This window comes from Larus michahellis, chromosome 4 (assembly GCF_964199755.1).
Source record: "Larus michahellis chromosome 4, bLarMic1.1, whole genome shotgun sequence".
Lineage (NCBI taxonomy): Eukaryota > Metazoa > Chordata > Aves > Charadriiformes > Laridae > Larus > Larus michahellis.
In genome coordinates this window covers 82570348-82590882 of record NC_133899.1, presented here as the reverse complement: position 1 = coordinate 82590882, position 20535 = coordinate 82570348, and the positions used below count along the sequence as shown (strand labels likewise).

General features: G+C 37.7%; 1 long non-coding RNA gene across 18 annotated transcripts in view; it reads right to left on the bottom strand.

The window, feature by feature from the left end:
* Positions 1 to 20535, bottom strand: part of LOC141742801 (uncharacterized) — a 343134-nt gene that overhangs the window by 127650 nt on the left and 194949 nt on the right. The window contains exon 12 of one of the 18 annotated variants that reach the window (XR_012586871.1): positions 1352 to 1517. The exons of the other annotated variants lie outside the window; for them this stretch is intronic. This is a non-coding gene — a long non-coding RNA (uncharacterized LOC141742801). The remainder of the gene's footprint in view (positions 1 to 1351; positions 1518 to 20535) is intronic. 18 annotated transcript variants of the gene reach the window in all.

Below are 20535 nucleotides of genomic sequence, written 5' to 3'. Positions count from 1 at the left end.
AGGATAAGCAGACAAAAATAAAAGAGAAAATCTCCAGAGCAGATGCAAAACAACTGTCTAGCTGCATTTTTCTCAAAATTCTCTGGGACCAACCCTTTACAAACAGGTCAGTCAAGAAATTTGGATTTAGATTCCAAATCAAATTCCTGTATGTTTTACATGAGCTCAAATACAGCATTCAGACCTTTTCCAATGATATTTTGGAACCTTTCACAATATTATGGCTTACTTACTGAAGCAACAAGTCATATACCTTTTAGGTTAATAATATGATAGGGTTAGTTTGCCAGGCAACTGGCTACCAAAGACAAGTCAGTGATGTACAGGGCTTGGCAGCTCATTCAATACTCATCACAATTTGAATCCATCACAGACAGCCATGCAAGCTACTTCTTTCATCTATGCTGGCTTTTTTAAGGGAAGAGAGAAAGGGTTTCATTTTGAAAATATTAACATCTTTTCTGTCTGCACATTACAGTTGTCAGGATAGCCTGTGCTGTCATAACACTACCATATAAAAGGCATCTTGAGGAGACAAAATTACAAAGTGAAGTGAGAACGAACATACGTTTCTGCTCTTCTGTCTGGCAGGAGTACCTAAACAGAGACAAAATTGGAGTTCATAGGCTGCCATTCAGATTGTTAGTTAAACTGGCCAGCTGATGCAATTAGCTTATAGGGAGATGGTCCTATACAAAAGGTCAGAAGTAGCAATGAAAAGAAGCTTTGCCTCAGCGGTACTTATCACTGAACATATACTTTTTCTGTCCTCTTGGTTCAGTATACATGGAGCTTGTTTTCCTCAATTTTGTAGACTATATCTGCTCTGACTGAAAAGCTCCCAATTGCTTCAAGGGTAGCAAACTCAGATTGATGCTTGTGTGCTTCAGAAACGTTCATTTCTGTATCAGGTGGCTGATAGAGAAATCATGCATAGAGGGCTGAATCTTGTCATCTCAGTGTAGATGGTTGTAAAAACTATGTATACAATTATTCAAATTCCTTGAGTTACTGTAGAGAAGGTTAATTCAGTTTAAACCCTTTTCTGAGCATAACCTGAGCCTAAATAGTAAAATAATATAAATAAAAAACAATTACCTTAGTTATATTTCAAGACCTATTGTTTTATTCACCACCCAGAATAGCAAAAGCTTCTCATTATTGGAACAAGTAAACAAATTAACATCTGTGGATCTTTGTAACAAGAAACTTTTAATCCTAACCTATGTCAGATTTGATATCGCAGCAAAGTGTATATCACTTTAAACACTTCTATATGAATATAACACAGATAATAGTCCAGCGAACTTGCTGCACTATAACAACAACTGAATGCATCTGCAATACTAACGTTTCTGATCCAAGATCCAGCATTCCACTCCTGAGGAAAGGCAATGGATATTTGGTTGCACCAAGAGCATTGGTCTATCTGATGTCAGGACTGTGTGAACAGAAGGAAGATCCTCCAGAACATTCTCACCGGCCCTCTGACTGCAGTGGTCAAACTCTCTGGAAGACTTAATGAAAACATGTGGGTGAAATTCACCAGGGACAATTCAGAGACAATAATAAATAACAGTAATACATTAGTAACTCTCAGAACACTTTACAAGACAGATATCATTCATGCTTGCAGCTAGAGAAACAGAGACAAAGAAAGACACAATAGTAAGAGCTAGTTTCAAAGCAGCGCGAGTTGCTCTGGCAGGTCAAAGGAACGGGTCAGAATTAAACCTGCATCCTCTTTATCTGTATTTACAGTATTTGTCCCAGACGCTGAATGGGCCTAACCCAGAGTTCATTGAAATAAACTGCAAAATCTCACAGAGAACCAAAGGAGCTTTGCTGTAAATCTTACACACCAGTCCTGATCCAAGAAAGTAACTAAGCACATGCTCAAGAGAAACCGCTCAAATCAACCCCCAAACAAGAAAAGAGCTAACACCAGAAATAAAGTTCTCTGTTCTGACACAGAATCCTAGCATCCGTTTGATGACTGAATTACCTATCTAAAAGGCTTTATCGCCTAGGAAATAAGCGAGTCTCAGAGCCATATTAGGAACAGTATTGCCTTAGATGACACTGTAAAATAAACAGGACTCCAAGTCCTCTTTAAAGCTTTTACAGAGTTTTAAACATATATTTAAAATTACAACTATGGGCAAGTGAATTGGTAGTAAAAATGAGACTGTTTTGAATGACTGATACAAACTGATTTTAGGCCATTCATTGCTCCTTCTTGAGTGGAAATACAGTACGTTAATGAGAGATTCATTGCAGGGCATCAGATGGTTTAATGGAAAATGAACAAGACTACAGTTTGCAGGTCGGCAGTTGTTTTTCACACTGTCATTCCTCATATGACCGCTCTGCTCAGTGGAACTGGTCATACAAGACTTTCAGGAAAATGCCTGAGCTGTGCTAAGAAATAGCACAATTTCCAGTTTAAATCTTTTCAGAACATCTCTGTAATTTTCAAAGGTGTTAGTCCAAGATTTTCTCTTTCTACTAAGAAAACTGCCTCATTTTACTGTGTAGGTGTTAGCAGCTCAAGCTAAACATACTGCTTCATTTCCTGAACATAAAAACAATTTTTAAAAGTTTGTCCATGTTTTTAAATGACCAGAAGAATTTCATTATGCAGCTTGTCATCTTGATATAGCAAATCCTAAATGCTCCAGAAGGTAGTAAGACAAACCCACCGTGAGTGGAATGCCACAGAAATCAACAGGTCTCAGAGCTAGTGAGACTCAGCTAGTTAAAATGCTGCTGTTGCTCACCACTGGAAAAGGCACTGCTCGAATTTTTAGAAGATAAGATTTTTTACAGATATTTAAAAGGAATTATTCATATATTGAAATGCAAATTGCAGTATATAACTGTCGCTGTCAGGTTACAATAATCTTCTCAAAGCTTGCAATGCAGATTGCAAGTGTTCATTACGCTTGTACCGGCTTTGAAGAACCAGCTACTTATTAGCACTGGACCTTGTAAGCTGCACTTCAGTTTTTGGCTATTGGAATCCCTTGAAAGATTTGCAAATATTTGTGATTTATTGTTGATATTTCACTTATTTAGTGCCAAAAAAACTCTGAATGCTTTTTGCATTCCCATGCGAGCTTATAACTTAAATACAGAGCAATAAATGAGAAGATCAAATGACAGATCACAGGAAATATTAGTATTCCTATTGCATTAGCAGCAAGTTCAAAATAACGGGCCCCACATATTAAGGCGCCTTTGAAGCAGACAACATATTTTGCAATACTAGGGAATGTAACAGGAAAGAGAGAAAGTACCTAAGGGAGATTGATGGTGAGCATGAGAAAAAGTGACAATAGTTAATCACACAGTTACTTTGGTTAATCAAATTAAAAAATTGTTCCATGTATCTTTTAATTTAGTTCCATTTATTGTTCCTTGGAAAATTGATTAAAAACATCAAACGCAAAAAGCTCTCAAAAAAGCTCTTAAGTATAAAACTACATCCTTCATTACATTCTTCTTTTAATTTCTTCCAATTTAAAACCCAAATTTGAACATATCTCTGGGGAAAAAAAAATCACATTGTCACAGTTTTCATTTCTCCTTCTGAAACAACAGGCTTAAGACTTCCTTTTTACCTTTCTGTGAACATTTTATTGTAAAGTCACAGAAATTGGACATTTCCCTCCTGAAGCTGATCAGCTGTTCCCTTCCTCACAGTAATTCTCTACTGGGTTTTCATGGTAGTGGAGCCCTGAACAATGCCATGCTGTGCATTGCTTTATAGATAGCAGGAATGTTTCACAGCTGGATGATTTCACAGTTCAGAGAAGCACTCAACGAGGTAACAGATCTCAGTTACACTCCAGGCTATCACAAGTGTCCAGGGTGACTCTGAAAAGTCTACTGGACAAGACAGTTAACCCTTAATACTCTTTGCAAGCAACTTGTCTAGATAGTTCCAACGACATTGAGACTTAATAATCTAAGTAAGTAAAGTGCTGATTATATTTGCATTTGTGTTTCTTTTCTAAAACAGAAATACTATTTCTCCCTTTGTCTTTACTTCAATTTGTCTTGTCTATTTACATGATAACCTCTTCTGGATAAAGACTTCAGGGTCTAAACTAATCCTTATATTCATCCTGCTTATTTGATTACTTGTTTACTCCTCTTGAAGTAAACTGGTCTGCAACTGCCAGCTACTCCAACAGAAGTAATGGGTGTCATTCTAAGAAATCAGAACAATCCAGCCTGAATCCAGCCATTGAGACATTCAGAACCATCTGTGTGAATATTGACCTCAAACACTTACCGAAAAATATGTTGCTTTTATTATTTTTTTCCAACTTAAAAATGACCGGACATTTATTATTAAATTCCAGGTAAGATATTTATCAAACATGGTCAAAATACTCTGTCCAGACATACAATTTACAAGTCACAATTATTTGTTATGAAGAGTTCCAAACAGGACTTCCTTAGTCATACAGACCAAGGTGTACTAGTCACTCAGCAAATGAAATAGCTGAGTGTTAGTTGAAACTCACTGTTAAATTGGTAATGCTAGTAAGGTTTGATACTCTGCAATTCTGGGTAGTGGCAAACAGAATCATGGCCTCTCAATTTTATAATGCATTCTATTTCCACAAATATTTCCAGCAGGCTATCATTTCTACTGAAAATTTTAATTAAAAGGCCACTTTGGGAATAGTTCAAAAATAGCTTGAAGGGATTTGTAGGCTTTGGGGTTTTTTCACCTCCTTTAAACTGAAATAATCTGACAAAACAGTGTTCTTGGTTATTGAAAAATTAAACACCTAATGACTTCTGATAGGTCCCTGAGACTGCAAATATCATTAATTTCAGCAATTCATATGCACTTTGCACTAAATTACAACTCTGTAAAGGAGATTATTATCATGTTAATCTCAAATAAGAATAATTTTAAAGGAATATTTTAGTAATTTAGGTGCAATCATAGAATCATAGGGTTGGAAGGGACCTCTGGAGATCATCTAGTCCAACCCCCCTGCCAGAGCAGGGTCACCTAGAGCAGGTTACACAGGAACGCGTCCAGGTGGGTTTGGAATGTCTCCAGAGACGGAGACTCCACCACCTCTCTGGGCAGCCTGTTCCAGTGCTCTGCCACCCTCAAAGTAAAGAAGTTCCTCCTCATGTTTAGGTGGAACTTCCTATGTTCAAGTTTGTGCCCATTACCTCTTGTCCTGTCGCTGGGCACCAATGAAAAGAGCCTGGCCCCATCCTCCTGACACCCACCCTTTAAGTATTTATAAGCGTTGATAAGATCCCCCCTCAGTTGTCTTTTTTACAGGCTGAAAAGACCCAAATCCTTCAGCCTTTCTTCATAAGAGAGGTGTTCGAGTCCCCTAATCATCTTGGTAGCCCTTTGCTGCACCCTCTGCAGTAGTTCCCTGTTCTTCTTGAACCGGGGAGCCCGGAACTGGACACAGTACTCCAGGCGCAGCCTCACCAAGGCAGAGTAGAGGGGGAGGATGACCTCCCTCGACCTGCTTGCCACAATCTTACCTTCCCTATACCTCATTTACTTACAATTTTCTTCTAATCTGCTTCTGAACTCACAACTAACTTTTAACAAAAAGAGACTACTTTGCAATTTTATTTTAATTTGTATGCTTCATGTAGCCCTTTTAGGAATAGTTATCAATTTACAATACAAGACCTTTTTATGTGAAGAAGTGGATGATAATTCCAGTTTTTAAAAAAATACTAAAGATTTAGATAACTCCCTAGAGGTAGGGAGGAGAATACCAGGAACATCAGTAGATGTAGCAGTAGAATTTTAATAACTCCTCATGTAATTACTATAGTAGTAAAACAAATAGAAGTGCCAATCCTTGGCATGTAGTGCACTGCCATAGCAGTTTTGTACCTGGATAGGCAGAGCCTGTGCAAGACTGTCTAAAGGATTCATAATATTATTTTTAATGTATACGACTGAGGGAATTAATAAGATATATGCAATTGTTTTCAGGTTCAAGTAACTAAACATTATAGACTGAAAGACCTCATGCTAGCATGACTTCTTTCCAGAATATCTTCTGTCTGCAAAACCTAGTCTCAAAGAACAGATCTTAGAATTTGTTCTCATGAGAGTTCAAAATAATAAAATGTCTTCTGGCTTTTAGTACAGTCCATTTCCATAAAAACAATGCTGTAATACAGAACCTTGGCATGGCAAAACTAACAGCACCACAGATCTTCCCAATGCTGTCATTTATTCTGACATTAAGAAAGTGGCTAGAAAATTTCTAGAAAAAGTATAAAATACTACAGTATTTCATGTAATATAATAAAATACAATAAAGTAAATTATAAACATGTCCACCACCTTTGAATTAACTAGAATGACAGATAATGAGCTATCAAAAGGACACAGATCCTAAAAGCTAACTTGTAACACAGTGGAAGGTCCTACTGTCAGTAGTTAGCTTATAAAGAGGTAATAGTATAATTCGCATAACTACCCCCATTTTCCTGTTTCTATATTGTAATAATCATAATTTGATATTGTAATAATCAAATTGGTCTCAGCAGCTACTGTGTGCTTATAAACTATACAAAATGTACTTCTATTGTATTTTGAAGGACCGTCATCGTCACCAAAACAGTACAAGAAGACACAAATACAGACAAAATAGGTTGAGAGTGGCATACTGCAGTAATTAGATTCAACTCTGGCACAGTCTGTATAACATTTGTGAAGAGAAAGTACATTTGCCCCAGACAAATATCCTCTTGCTGTGGCTTTCTAACAGCTTGTAAGAGTTTCTATAGGTCAGACTAGTTGAGACATCTGACTTCTTCAAACTTAGAGCAAGAAAGATCCACATGGAATACCTCCTTTGATATATTAAATAATCAGGTCATATCAAACTAAGCCCGACAGAATCTAAAATGGAACCTTGTATTCCTGCTTCATAATCACTTTTTAAAGCCTATTTTCTATCTTTCTGAATCTTGCTTTTCTACTAAATTTTTTCTAATAGTCTTCATATTCTGAATAAAAGTATTGTAAAATACTAAATATTAAAAATGCTAAAACAATTGAGACAGCATTGGAAAGCTTCTTCAAGTCTGTATAAATAGATAAAATTCTGCTCTGTATTCTTTATCTTACCAAAATACTAGCAAAATACAACCTCAAATAGGAGTTACATATTTCCCATAGTCATTAATTAGGTAAAAGTATGTCATTCTCGGAAAAGGAAGAGTGTTCTGTCACAGACAAGGATATAAGCATCAGCTGACCTGGGCTGTGAGGGAAGAGAGAGGGGAGGAAGAAAAGTCCTGAAAAAACATAGAGAATAAAGAAAATAAACAAAAAATTAATTAAATCTCAGTAGAAAAATCTGAATAGTGAAAGTACAGCATTCATGCAATCCAGAAGAATATATTATTCAATAACTACCAGTGTAATTACTACTAATGGTACTAACAGTGTTCTTCAGTCAACAAAGTCAAACCCCAGATCACTATTAGTTCCATAACTATGTATTTAATTCTTGATTAGAAAAGCATTTTTACTCAATTAAAGTACATACGTACAGGCTTCAATTCAAGACCTTAAGAATGCACTTAATCTAAAATTTTGCTTACGTCCCACTGAATAAATGTTTTAAAGCAGAAAATTATTTGCCTTTTAGAAATAAAAGGTTCTCTTTCTCTTGGGGAAACTCTAGGTACAATAAATAGTTAAGGAATCTTGAAAATCGTCAGAGGAGGAAAAACCCTGAGAATTTTATCTGCATGAAACCTTACAGACATTTTGTACATTCAATTCTAGGCTTCATTTTGAGCTTTTTATAGACAGATACAAACTCAAATGTGGATCTGAACTGGCCAAGAATGTGATTTGATGGTCTGCAACTACGGTTTGTGGTCAACTCTTTTTTCCAAGTTTAAATATCGGGACTTGAAGGGCAGCAAGTATATAGGCTTGCATTCTTCCATAAGGTTCTGCTCTGTCCCTGTCCCAGTTTTCTCTGTTCTTGTGTCCTTTGTGCTTCTTCCCTCTTTACCATCTTTGACCCTCAACTTCGTATTTCCCTAGGTACTTTATTTGTTCTGATAGTTCCCCAAAAATCTTACCTGTGGACTTCCACCTCAGCCCAGCAATTAAGGTTAAGAGCAACATAATGATTAATGACAACATAATGATTAATGACAACAAAATATGAAGCTTTCAAAGGACACTGCCAACGTTATTCTTATGGAGTTAACAGAAGATAGGAGTATCCTGTCTTTTTTGAGCTATAGATTCAAGATGTGTAGACAATGATAAAACATCTAGCTCACAGCTGGATAGAGAACTGTGCAGAGCCGAAAGGTTATTTTTCTAAAAGACTACTAAAAGATTATGTTCTCTTGTGCCCATGGAAGACAGCATAGATATCTTTCTGCTGCCCGCATCTTGGGGCAGAAACGAACTGGGCCATAATTTATTTCCTGCACATTAAAATCATGTAAAGAATGCAACACTGTTTCTAGGAAGGGTGTGGCACAGCAAGGTATCTCAAGATGAAAATGTGAGCTCAGATCCCAAGCTCAACTCCTGTTCAGATGTACTGATTGTATTTCACGCAGCCCTCACCCTGTTTTTCCTTAACTATACAGCTACGTGAATAGATTGACTCAATTTATTTGATTATTCTCTTTGGCATCGTTAAAAATATTCAAAGAAATGCAAACAGCGTATGCATCATAAACCCACTAAATGCACTCAAGGGATTACTCTGGGAGAGAAGGGTTTTATATTGGGAGAAAAAATAGGGGGCTTTTTGATATAGGTGTGGTTTGGGTTTGTAGAGGTTGTTTGGGGGTGGAGGGGAGGTAGGAATCCGAAACAAAATGTGACTGCAGCTTCACTGGTCACTAACTTCCATAGCTTTCCCTGTAGTTTTGGCATTTTACTAGCACTTGAAATCACTGCTTATTTCCTCAGGGGTTTTTTGTTTCTTGTAGGTGGGAATAAAAGAAGTAGTAATCAAAAGTGCCTGAATATATTACCAGCTTTGGTGAAGTATTGCCTTTTCCCCTAAGCATTAATAGACTTTATAAGTAGACATGAGAATAGAAAAGATATTAAAATGCTCATAAAATCATAGAGTAGAACAGGAAACGTTTTAGTTTTCTTTTTCTCCATTTTCCCGTATTTGCAATAAACTTAATTTCTTATTCCTCTGGAAGCTTCCACCTCTTTTTTTGGCATTCTCTGCAGTCTGTTCAGACATAGTTGAGATTTCAAAGTGAAATACTACTACCAATCAGATGATTATTTTGGTTAGTATCTGAAAAATGTATGAAAAATTTGCATTGGTAAATAAGGTGATTTTATTCCAAAAATGATCCTGTATTCAAACCACAATTCACCTCCACAGTTTATATGTGAGATAGCCCATCCTCTTCAATGATGTAGTTCATTAGCACATCACATCTGTTCTCTTCAATTTTTTCATCAGCTTGCTGCTACATCACAGCCCTGCTAACCTCTCTCCTTATAAAAACAAGCGCAGGCTCTAGAATTTGAAAAACCCTCCTTGAAGCTAGGAGTTGCTTTGCAGAAATTGGTTTCCTCTGGAGAAAGCCCTCTAAATGCAGCTATAATGGAGACTCATCATGAAGGAACTGTGCAGAATGGAGGCTATCTGTCTATCTCTGAAATCACAATCTGCCCAATAAAGCCACCCATTCCAAGAAATACATACAAGGAAGCCTCCACATACACTGTTCTAGCTTTGTCCCCAACATTATTCATGCACTGGATACTCATCTGAATGATGATGCCACTCATATAATGCTTACAAACAAACATATCATTAAGGTCTTTTGTCCAGCATACTTATCTATGGCACACAGCTTCAGTGAGTAAAAACATCTGTGTATGGGAGATACATCCTGTAAGGTTGATAGTCTGAGGAAATTCACCAAGGATAATTTCTTTAGGGGATTCTTATGAAGGCAGTGAGCCTGAAGTCTCCCTTCCTATGAAGAAAGTAATACAGTTCATGATATTGTTATGACTTTATTATGTGACTTGTATTTTAACTGGAAATCCAACTCAGGTGACTGTTTCCTAATATTTTTATATTTTTCTATGCCATAATAAGAACCTTAGAAGCATGTCCAGGAAAATAAACTCTGTTTAAAAACGTACCCTCACAGTATGCCTGGTAGAAGACATATCTCCTACAACAAAAGATGAAGACCCTCACAAAAGTTCTACTTCTGATGATGATCCTGTGTCAAATCTCTTCAAACTTTCCTCACTAGAACCAGCTCCTCATCTACTTGGTACTGTATATATACTCTGCATATTAACCACATATATGCCTTCTGCATATAAATAGCAACAGAGAAAGCAGAGACAGCATTTAATATGTTCAGATATTTTAATTCAGAATTGCAGCAATGGAGCGAAATGACGATTTTGGGTACACAGCCAGTCATAGCTGGACGCAGCATGTTACATGACCTAAAGTGGCTAATGAGACAGTGAAGAACAGAAGAGATGCAGGAGACTGATGGATGTGCTACAGCTGGGTTGAAAAAACATGATTCTGGGCACAACGTACTAGGAGGTTGTCAAACATTCATAAGGGAGCTAAATACTCAGGGCTTGATCCCATAATTGAGTCCAATACCCACACATTCAGAGAGCGAATAGAGAGCTAGCACATCTGCCGTATAATGACAATAGCAGGAAGACTTACCTACTGTATGCACAGAGAGCTAAAATGTGTCCTGTAGAGCTCAGAGGAGATTCCTGATGGGCAGCACTGAAGCCTGAATACATTCTCCACTGAACAGACACCACAAGAGCAGCAGCACTGTAGGCATGCCCTGGTGGGTCTTCTAAGGCACCTCTGCTCTGAGCTGCTGAATAAAGGCTAATGCATGAGTCAGTTTTAGGACTGTTAAACTCCAGATTTGTCTACATTGCAATTTATAGGTGAATCTGCAATTCCTGCAAACATACCCATCTCTTAGTCATCTTAATCACTATCTAGATTAAGTGATTACGAAAGAACCACTGTGGCAGCACAGTCAACCACATGGAACAAATAAAACCTTTATGTAGGCATTGCAAGTTTTTAGTACTTCAAAATTATCAAAACCTGCACTATTAGTGCTCTAGTGAAATTTGCAGTATTAGACACATCTTTACAAGTAGCAGTTACACCTCTGGATTTTGGTGTACATGTGCCCACAATAAGGCATCTACATCAATGTTTTAGTTCAAATCAGTAGCATACTTTTGAAGCAAATATCCCAATTGTTCCCACTTACGGTGTTTTAGCTTGAATTATGGAACAGTCTTTGGAGCTCATAAAATGGACTTTTTCAGATTAAAATAAACTGGGAGATGTGCTTCAGAAGGTCATCTAACTTATTACAGTTGTAAATAGGCATTCAGTCACTAGAACCAGGCTGAAGTTACTGGCAAATTGTATGGCAGTATGTCATGTCCTCAACTCCGTTTTGCTTTAAACATCTGCTTCTTCTGGTTGAAACTGCTGCTTATGTATACAAATACAGAGAACAGAGGACAGGCACTTAGTTGTCATCAGGATTCTGCTCATAAATTAGCACTTTTGACTCACCATGTTTTCTACATAATCCTCTCTGGGCTCATTCTCTAAGAAAAAAGTCCACAAATCCAAGTCCAAAAGTTATACAAATTGAGAATGGAGACATAAATAGCCCAACAATTGTCACTCTGTTCTGTGCTGCCTTCCCTCCTGCCAAGTTCTGCAACTAAAAGTTATTCCTAAAAAGAGCTGAGTTCTATTTTCTCAAAGTATAGTATAGTAAGAACATTGCAGGACTGCAAACAAAGACAGTACAGAAGCACTCAGTAAACAAATTAAATATATGAATGCAATATATTTACAATACCTGAGAGAAAACATTTGTAGAAGGCGGAAGAATAAAATTCTGTATCTTAGATGTATATATAGTGACTCAATGGTGTTGACTGGCTCATTATGACACTACTTGCAGTGGTGAAATTTTTATTCTTTAAGAATGGATTATGTAGTCAAATACACAATTGGAAAGTTGGCTAGGATATTCCAACTTCAACATGTATTAGCTAAAACTCAGACTTGTTAAGGAATAGAAAGGAGCAGCATAAGTGAACAAAGACATTAATAAGTTAATAAAAAAAAGGACACATGAAATTAGCAACTTTGTTGGATAATTTGGATTAAGGTTACAGATGAAATGGTAAAAAAATAGAATGGAAGTGGTTATAGACCTCTGGCGCAGGATCAAAAAAGAAATCTGCCAATGTTTACACAGCTACCAGAGGCTTTTAAAGAGACCGTATCATTGATCATATGGAATTTCAATTACCCTGAAAGTGAAATTACAGATAACAGCACAATATCGTAGGCAGGTTCATGTTTGTAAATGTGAAAAAACTTTTTTCCTGCACAGTCTGTAGAGCAGTCAAAAAGATCAGATGTTATTTTTTATTCAGTTCTGGAGAAACAATATGGCATGATAAAGAGGATGCGCATGAGGGAAAATCAGGGGTCCAGTCAGTGTCCAGATCATCACATTGTAAATTACTTGCACACAAAGAATGGAGCTTGTTTCCTTTCAAAAGGCAATAAAAAAATGATTAAAAACATACACTGAAATATGGGAAACCTTCCAAAAGAAATGGTGAACACAGGTGAGAGGTTACCTCCACAAGCAATACCTGCTAGCAGCAAAACAAAGCGTTTTATTTTGATAATTTACTTGAGGTCTACTTTTTCTGGGAAGATACAAGTTCCTGCCTCCTGACTCCAGTCCAGTTTCCTTTCCTGACTTTATCAGGTACACGTCTCGTAAAGGAAGAATCACAATTTTGCAGCGAAAAGAAGTGAAGGGACACATTTTAAAGTGACCTCACCTTAAATGTACATTCTTTTAGCAGCTTTTGGTATTTGTGTATACTATGCTGAGAGTGCCCAGTCTCAGGACATACTAAGCATGTTCTAAGTCCTGTGCCTTCATTCCAAGCCCTTTCTGTTTTGACTTAGAATAGTACAACCACTCTAGAAAACGGGATAGAGTCAGAATCTTCTATTTCAGGTGTCTCCTGTGAACTAACAAAATGCCCAAAGTAAGCCTGAAGGGTCAAGTGGATACAGAAGCTTTCTGTGGATCTTCTCTGCACTTTTGTTGGCCTGGGTAACATCCTACCCAGAGTACATTGTTGAGCAGCACCAGGCATTATAATGCAATGTTCATTCTTATAAACTGTGATGAGCTACCTTGATCTGTGACAAGGAACACAAAAATGAAATGAAGCCATCTTTGTGTGAAATATCTGAAGTAAAAGATTACTAGCTCAACCTTCGCTTTAATTATTTTTTAAATAAAAAGGTTAAAAAGAAATTGCTAAAACAGCATTTCAGCAGTAAAACCTTGTAAAAGCTTGAACTACTACCTGACTCTTCACTGCCATGCAGCTTTCCCCCTTTTTGAAATCACTGTCTGTTGAGGAACTGTCAATGGTTTTCACCTACTAAACTCATTAATAAATGGAACACCAAATATTTGTTCTACTTCCAGTATAGCAATAGCTTGACTGGCACCGTATCTAACTTTGAATATAGCCCATGATTCCCTTTTATTTTGGTGGGCTATCTTTGACTGAAGAAAACTGCCACAGTCTCATCTACACCTCAGGATCCAGCCATAACTGGGTGAGTTGGGCCAGCAGATAAAAGGAGTTGGAAAATGTCCTATATTCTAGTCCATTGTCACTGGAAAAAATAGAGAATGGGTATTTAAAAGCATATTCCTCAGCATGCAACTCTCTAAAAGATATGTATTTTGTCATACATAATCGTGGCTTGCAAAATGTATACTTCCAAAGGAAAGTTTGAAAGTTTAATATTGAAGAAAAGATGCTGATACCATTGTCTATAGTAACGAATAATTCTCATTTTGATAGCCCTAAGACAACTGACAGAACTAGAATCTTCTGGTGCACAGTTGCTTACTTACACAGAATAGAAGAGAACCCTAGATTTGTTGTGTAAAAAGAAAAAAACAATTTGATAAGCTCATGAAAATGCAATGCAGTATCCAAGAGATCAGCACCAGCAATGGAAGACATGCAGAACAATCTGCAGGAAGTTCTCTAAATGTTGACCGAGTTTCTGGGCTGGATACCAGCTGGATTCCATAAAGGAGTGTCATATGCATGATCCAGCATGAAATTGCTTTTCACTTGTGCACATGTAACAAAAATACGTATGATGGATTTTTATTGTCTGTTTCCACTCATATTGTTCAGATTGGCAGAAATATGACTGTATTATTTCAACCTCGTAAGTGTGTATTATTAATCAAAGTCTAACCGCTCTTTTGAAAATGAAATGGACCTCTGTGTGTCCAAACACAGAAATAGCTAAACCATGTTCAGAGAGAAAAAGATTTGACAGAAGAGTATCTGCCCAATCTTTCACTGAATCAATTTGAACTTTGCGTAGAAATACTCAAGTGAGAAAATGTTAAACATTAGACTTTTCTTTAACAAAAGTAAACATTTTTCAGAAAGCAATAAACCTCATGTAGCCAAAATAATCTGTCTGAATAAATACCATCCCATAACACAAAACATCAGGCAATGTAAAATTATCAAAAGGCACTTTTAAAAGAAACATATAGTTTCTTTTTTAAACGCATGTCCAGCACATAGAACAGAACCCCTTTGTTAGAGCCGACAAAAAGAAGTTAAATTCCAATGAAAAGTTATTTAACCAGATTGCAACTACTCTTAAATTATAGTTTAAGATAATTTGATCTGATGGATGGCTGCAATAAAATGAGTAAGCTTTCCACTTACTCCTCTTTTGCCTCCCACATTCTGACTCATCTGCCTCACTGCTATACCATTTGCCCTCATTGACCTGGCTCTTTTGTTTCCAGTACCCTTCTCTGCACCAACTAAATTCATTAAAATGGCAGGAAACTGTCCATTATTTTTCTTCTCTGGTACTTTTCTCCCTATGTAATGAATAAAGCCACATCACCGGTTTTGAGTTATATCTGTCCAGGAATGGGTACCTGAATTCCAGAGCCGACACAAGGTATATGCTAGATGCACGAAGTGAGGAATGGGGGGAGAAAGGGGGGAAAATATAAAAAAGCCCTTCCCTTTTCATGTCAATGAGATGTTACATTGGTGGAACTGGTGTTACTAAAAGGTGGAATTATGCTGCTAGCTTAAGGTTAATCAAAAAGACCAGGAAAGCAAGAACATAGGTAGCGCTCAAAGCAGTACTTGGTGTTAAAAAGGGAAGATCCAACAGGCCCATAAAACAAAAGAAGAAAATAATTAACAGCATCTTTGCAACAGAGAGGGATCAGTAGATTAAAATGGGCCATAACACAAATGTTTCTGTTGCTGCCCTGGTTTTTTAGTAAGCAGCAGTTACAGATTTTACTTTCTAGACTTTAAAAGCACTTTGTAGGTCTCCCTTGAAGATTGAGGTTTAGAGTTGAGAAATGGGAGGTCTGAGATTCGATATACGTGAAAAATGTTCTCTCGAATAAAGAACTGTCTATTCTTTACTGATTATCAGTATAACTACATTCAGGATTTCACCCATCTAGTTACTTTTCCTATCTTATCTATTTGGATAGATTTCAAGAAAGAAAACCAACACTCTTTGAGGAATAAAGCACGTAGCAATACAACAGAAGACCAATTTCCTCTCTTTAGCTGTAGCACCAACCATCACACTGAAGATATGCAAGTAGTAGTTAATTCTGTCTCATCTTTTATTACTATGCAAATAAGAGATGCCAGAAATACATGTACACTCTTATTCCTGCAGGCTGATTTGAAACAAACTCTATTTAATTCGCTGGGTAAAAAACTGGCTGGATGGCCGTGCCCAGAGAGTGGTGGTAAATGGAGTTAAATCCAGTTGGTGTCCAGTCACAAGTGGTGTCCCCCAGGGTTCGGTGCTGGGGCCGGTTCTCTTTAATATCTTTATCAATGATCTGGATGAAGGGATCGAATGCACCCTCAGTAAGTTCACAGATGACACTAAGCTGGGCGGGCGTGTTGATCTGCTTGAGGGTAGGTTGGCTCTGCAGAGGGATCTGGACAGGCTGGACCGATGGGCTGAGACCAGTGGTATGAGGTTCAACAAGGCCAAGTGCCGGGTCCTGCACTTGGGACACAACAACCCCATGCAGCGCTACAGGACTGGGGCAGAGTGGCTTGAAAGCAGCTCGACAGAAAAGGACTTGGGAGTGTTGGTTGACAGCCGGCTGAATATGAGCCAGCAGTGTGCCCAGGTGGCCAAGAAAGCCAACAGCATCCTAGCCTGTATCAGGAATAGTGTGGTGAGCCGGACTAGGGAAGTGATCATCCCCCTGTACTCGGCACTGGTGAGGCCCCACCTCGAGTACTGCGTTCAGTTTTGGGCCCCTCGCTACAAGAGGGACATTGAGGTGTTGGAGCGTGTCCAGAGAAGGGCTACAAAGCTGGTGAGGGGCCTGGAGGACAAACCTTATGAAGAACGACTGAGGGAGCTGGGGTTGTTTAGCCTGGAGAAGAGGAGGCTGAGGGGAGACCTTATCACCCCCTACAACTACCTGAAAGGAGGTTGTAGAGAGATGGGGGCTGACCTCTTCTCCCTGGTGACAAGTGATAGGACGAGGGGAAACGGGTTCAAGTTACGTCAGGGGAGGTTTAGATTGGATATTAGGAAACATTTTTTCACTGAAAGGGTTATTAAACATTGGAATAGGCTGCCCAGCGAGGTGGTGGATTCACCATCCCTGGAGGTGTTTAAAAAAAGGGTAGATGGGGCACTGAGGGACATGGTTTAGAAGGGGCTCTTGTCAGGGTAGGCTAAAGGTTGGACTCGATGATCTTAAAGGTCCCTTCCAACCTCAACAATTCTATGATTCTATGATTCTATGATTCTATGATTCTAATTTAAAAAAAAAAAAGGTTAAAGTAAAATTAACTTTTAAAGTGAATAATGTTATTAAGACAGAAAGATAAGGTAAAAATACTGTGGTGTTCAGACCTCGTGAATATATTGGAGAGCTTTGTATAATGTTGACACAGGACCTTCTGAAGAAATCTTTCATGTGGTATGCACTGCCTTTTGCTCGGCACATGGATGCATTTCCAAGTTTAGATACCTTAAATAAGGAATGAGATTCTGACATCATATTCCACAGATGTTCCTCTAAATTATGAAAAGTAAGCCTGTTTCTGCAGTGATATAAACCTATGAGCGATTGATAAGATACTTCTCAGATATTAGACATGGTTCCTTCAAGTGTTATATTGATTTACAGAAAACCTAGAGATTTCGAAAATATTTAGAATGAATCAATATTTTAAATTTCTTCAGGCCCCATAACATCTAACCTAATTAAATACTACCTGAAGTTAAATGTGACCATTGAAATACAATAAGAAGTGTCGGAGAGAACTCTTGATGAATGTTATCATTTGATGTCAACTGTACTTCAAACACATTGCAGTTTAATACAATTCTGTACTTAGGATCAGTAAGTCAAAGTCTGAAAATAACATAGCATGTGAAGACAGTGAAATGATACTCAAAGAAACATCCCAAAATTTAAATTGATGACAACTCAGAAGCTCTTAGAACTATGTGGCGAGTGACTAGACGCCTGCTCTGAAAATCTAGAGTTCACAAAATACCTTTTACTCCAATCTATTATTCACAACGTTACCTTTATTTATATTACTTTTAGGTATTTCTAATAACAAAAGAACCTCTCTCCTCTCTTTCTACTCTGTAGAAATAGAAACTCCTAGGAGCAGCTCCTGGGTACACGCTGGAATACCTGGGACTTAAATGTGTAACTGCTGAGTAACTGAAATGAAACATGGTAAGTGTGTCCTTACCCGCAACAATTCACGATTTTGAATGACTAATTTGAAATACCCTTAGGAGGCCTTGATTTCCAAGGGTAAGTGCTTTATGCTTTCTAATAAGAATCACAGCTCTGTTGTGGGTTTTAGTATGAACAATCACAAGCTGGAAAAAACCAATCATTTCTGAAAGTTGAAGTCTTGAGCAAACTGTAATGATCCAGGCATCAGAAACGTACTGTTTAAAATCTGTTGCTGTTCTTCCTAGGAAGTGACCACTCTGTAGAGAGGCTTCATTTACCTAACACTTCTGGGGGTATTCCTGTCCCCTGACTTCAGGAATCACAGTCACCCACCAGTATTTCCTCTACAGTCAGTGAGGAGTGACAGGTAAATTGAGAGGGCAATCCACCCTAAAGATTCAGACTTTTCTTAGGATAGGACAGATTATTATCTCCAGTCACCCCTCAGCTAACTCAATTAGACAAATAACTTTAGAGAGAGAAGTGATGGATGTAGAAAAACACAGTCTCTTCCATTAAGCCAACTACTACAGCTGGAAAAAAAGATTTCAGGCACAAAAATCCATCACATTAAGTAAATAATCAATTTCATCATAAGTGAATAAAAGCACCATAAAATAAAGGAAGCTGAATATCAATAAGTAACATATCTAATATATATATTTGGTGGTCACATCTCATTTAAATTTCATTCAAGCAATGTTTCTTTAGGTGAATACCATTGATTAATGAGTACTAGAGAAAAGGTAGGGGGTTGGGGGTTTTTTGGTTTTGGATGGGGGATTTTTGTTGTTTCTTTGGAGGGTTTAGGGTTTTTTTCTATATAAAAGTCCTGAAAAATCATAAATCACCTCATACAAGCACAATCTGTTTCAGTCACTTAGTTTTCAAAAGGTACATTAGCTTTCACTACTCAAGATTCATTAAAAATCTCCACCCCCTTCACTGATGGTTAAAAGCTGCCTTGATCCCTTCAAGAAAGTGTCGTCTCATGAATATCTGTCACTGTTTCACCTGAGTGTATCCAGCATCGATTTATGCTTGAAAAAACTTGCTTTATAGGATAAAGCTTTTTCAAAATCTTCTCCTTAAAACTGGCATAAACATAAGAAATATGTTAAAAAAACAAGACTTTGTTGTTAATGCAGGAAAGAAATAAACAAAAAAGACTACCTTAAAATAAAAGGTCTCTACAGTATGCATGACAAGGAGAAAAATTCTACACTGCAGTTCCTCTGGCCCCTCTCCTACTGGATAGAAAGAAAAGGCCAGTTCTAGCCACCCCTTGGGACTTCATGGCTTTAGGCAAGAATATGTGGAGGAGAGACTGTGCTCTCTGGCCTGAATTCAGGCAGCTGCTCTTGACAGTTAATGCTTCACACCATTTTGCAGCCCTGGTTTCTTCAGTAAAAAGATCTGCTCTAGGAACCTGTTCCCCAGATGGTTCATTAGCATAAAATTCAGCCCTTTAAAGGTCATGTGGAAAGAATAGATATATGTTGTATGTGTCTCAGAGTTACTGTAAAGATGACTGAGGAATATTGCCTGAGATAGATATTTAGTCACAAAACTAACTGAAATAGTTTGAAGGGAAATCAATTCACACCAAGAAAACCATACTGCTAACTGCAGCATGGACCTACTCCACACTATTTTTTCCATTGTGATGGCATTAACAGCTTCTTAGCCACCACAGTAAGCAAGGAAGCACTGAGATGGCACTACTAATAGGACTTCAGCGTTGAGTGAGCTTGAATGCCACAATACAAAATGCAAAAACCTTGATACAGACCTAATACTGGAAAAACTAGGAGGGACGAAGGGCGGGGGGGGGGGGGGGGCACAGAGTAAGTGAGGTGCTTTCATATATCCTTAAGTTACTGCTCAGTTTATCATGTTTCCTGATAATGCTTTCCCGGGACTTTGCATCTACAGTAAGGCAACATGACTGCAGCATTAAACATACACCAACTGGGAGTCTCTCTTTCCTGGGATCTCTTTTGGCTCAAAAGAGAAAACAAAGGTGAGGAGAAACTTGATAAGCATCAATGGGTGGTCTGTAAAAGTTTTGAAATTCTATGGATATGTGCCTTGAAATAAGGGAAAGTCCAACAAGTATTGTGTTGGTGTTCAGGAATTAACTGATACTGTTACCTGATTCTACTTCACTACAAGACACTTCTCTTTTTCCACATGTGAAGAATAAATATATGCTAAACAAACTGCTTTCATAAAGAAAATCATAAAGAAAGACTACTTAAAAGAATTCTGGATTATAATGGGTTACAACAACTGTTACCTTAAATACTGTTTGCTTTCACATATCAAAAGGGTTCTTAAAAGCTCAAGTGAAAACAAAGATCCCTTAGTTTCATTGCTATGCACACAGGAGTAGGACAAATGGATAAATGGATAGCGAAGGACACACAACTTTTCTTGCTTAGTGACTTTACTGTTCATTGTCAAAATTGCAATAGTTACTAGGTGTGTACCATTGTCAGATTTGTAGATTTTAGTTCTTTATTTCCCCAGATGCATTTCTTTAATCTCCAACTGCTGTCCCAGTGAATGTATTCTGAACAGAATTTAAACAAATGAAGTAAATAT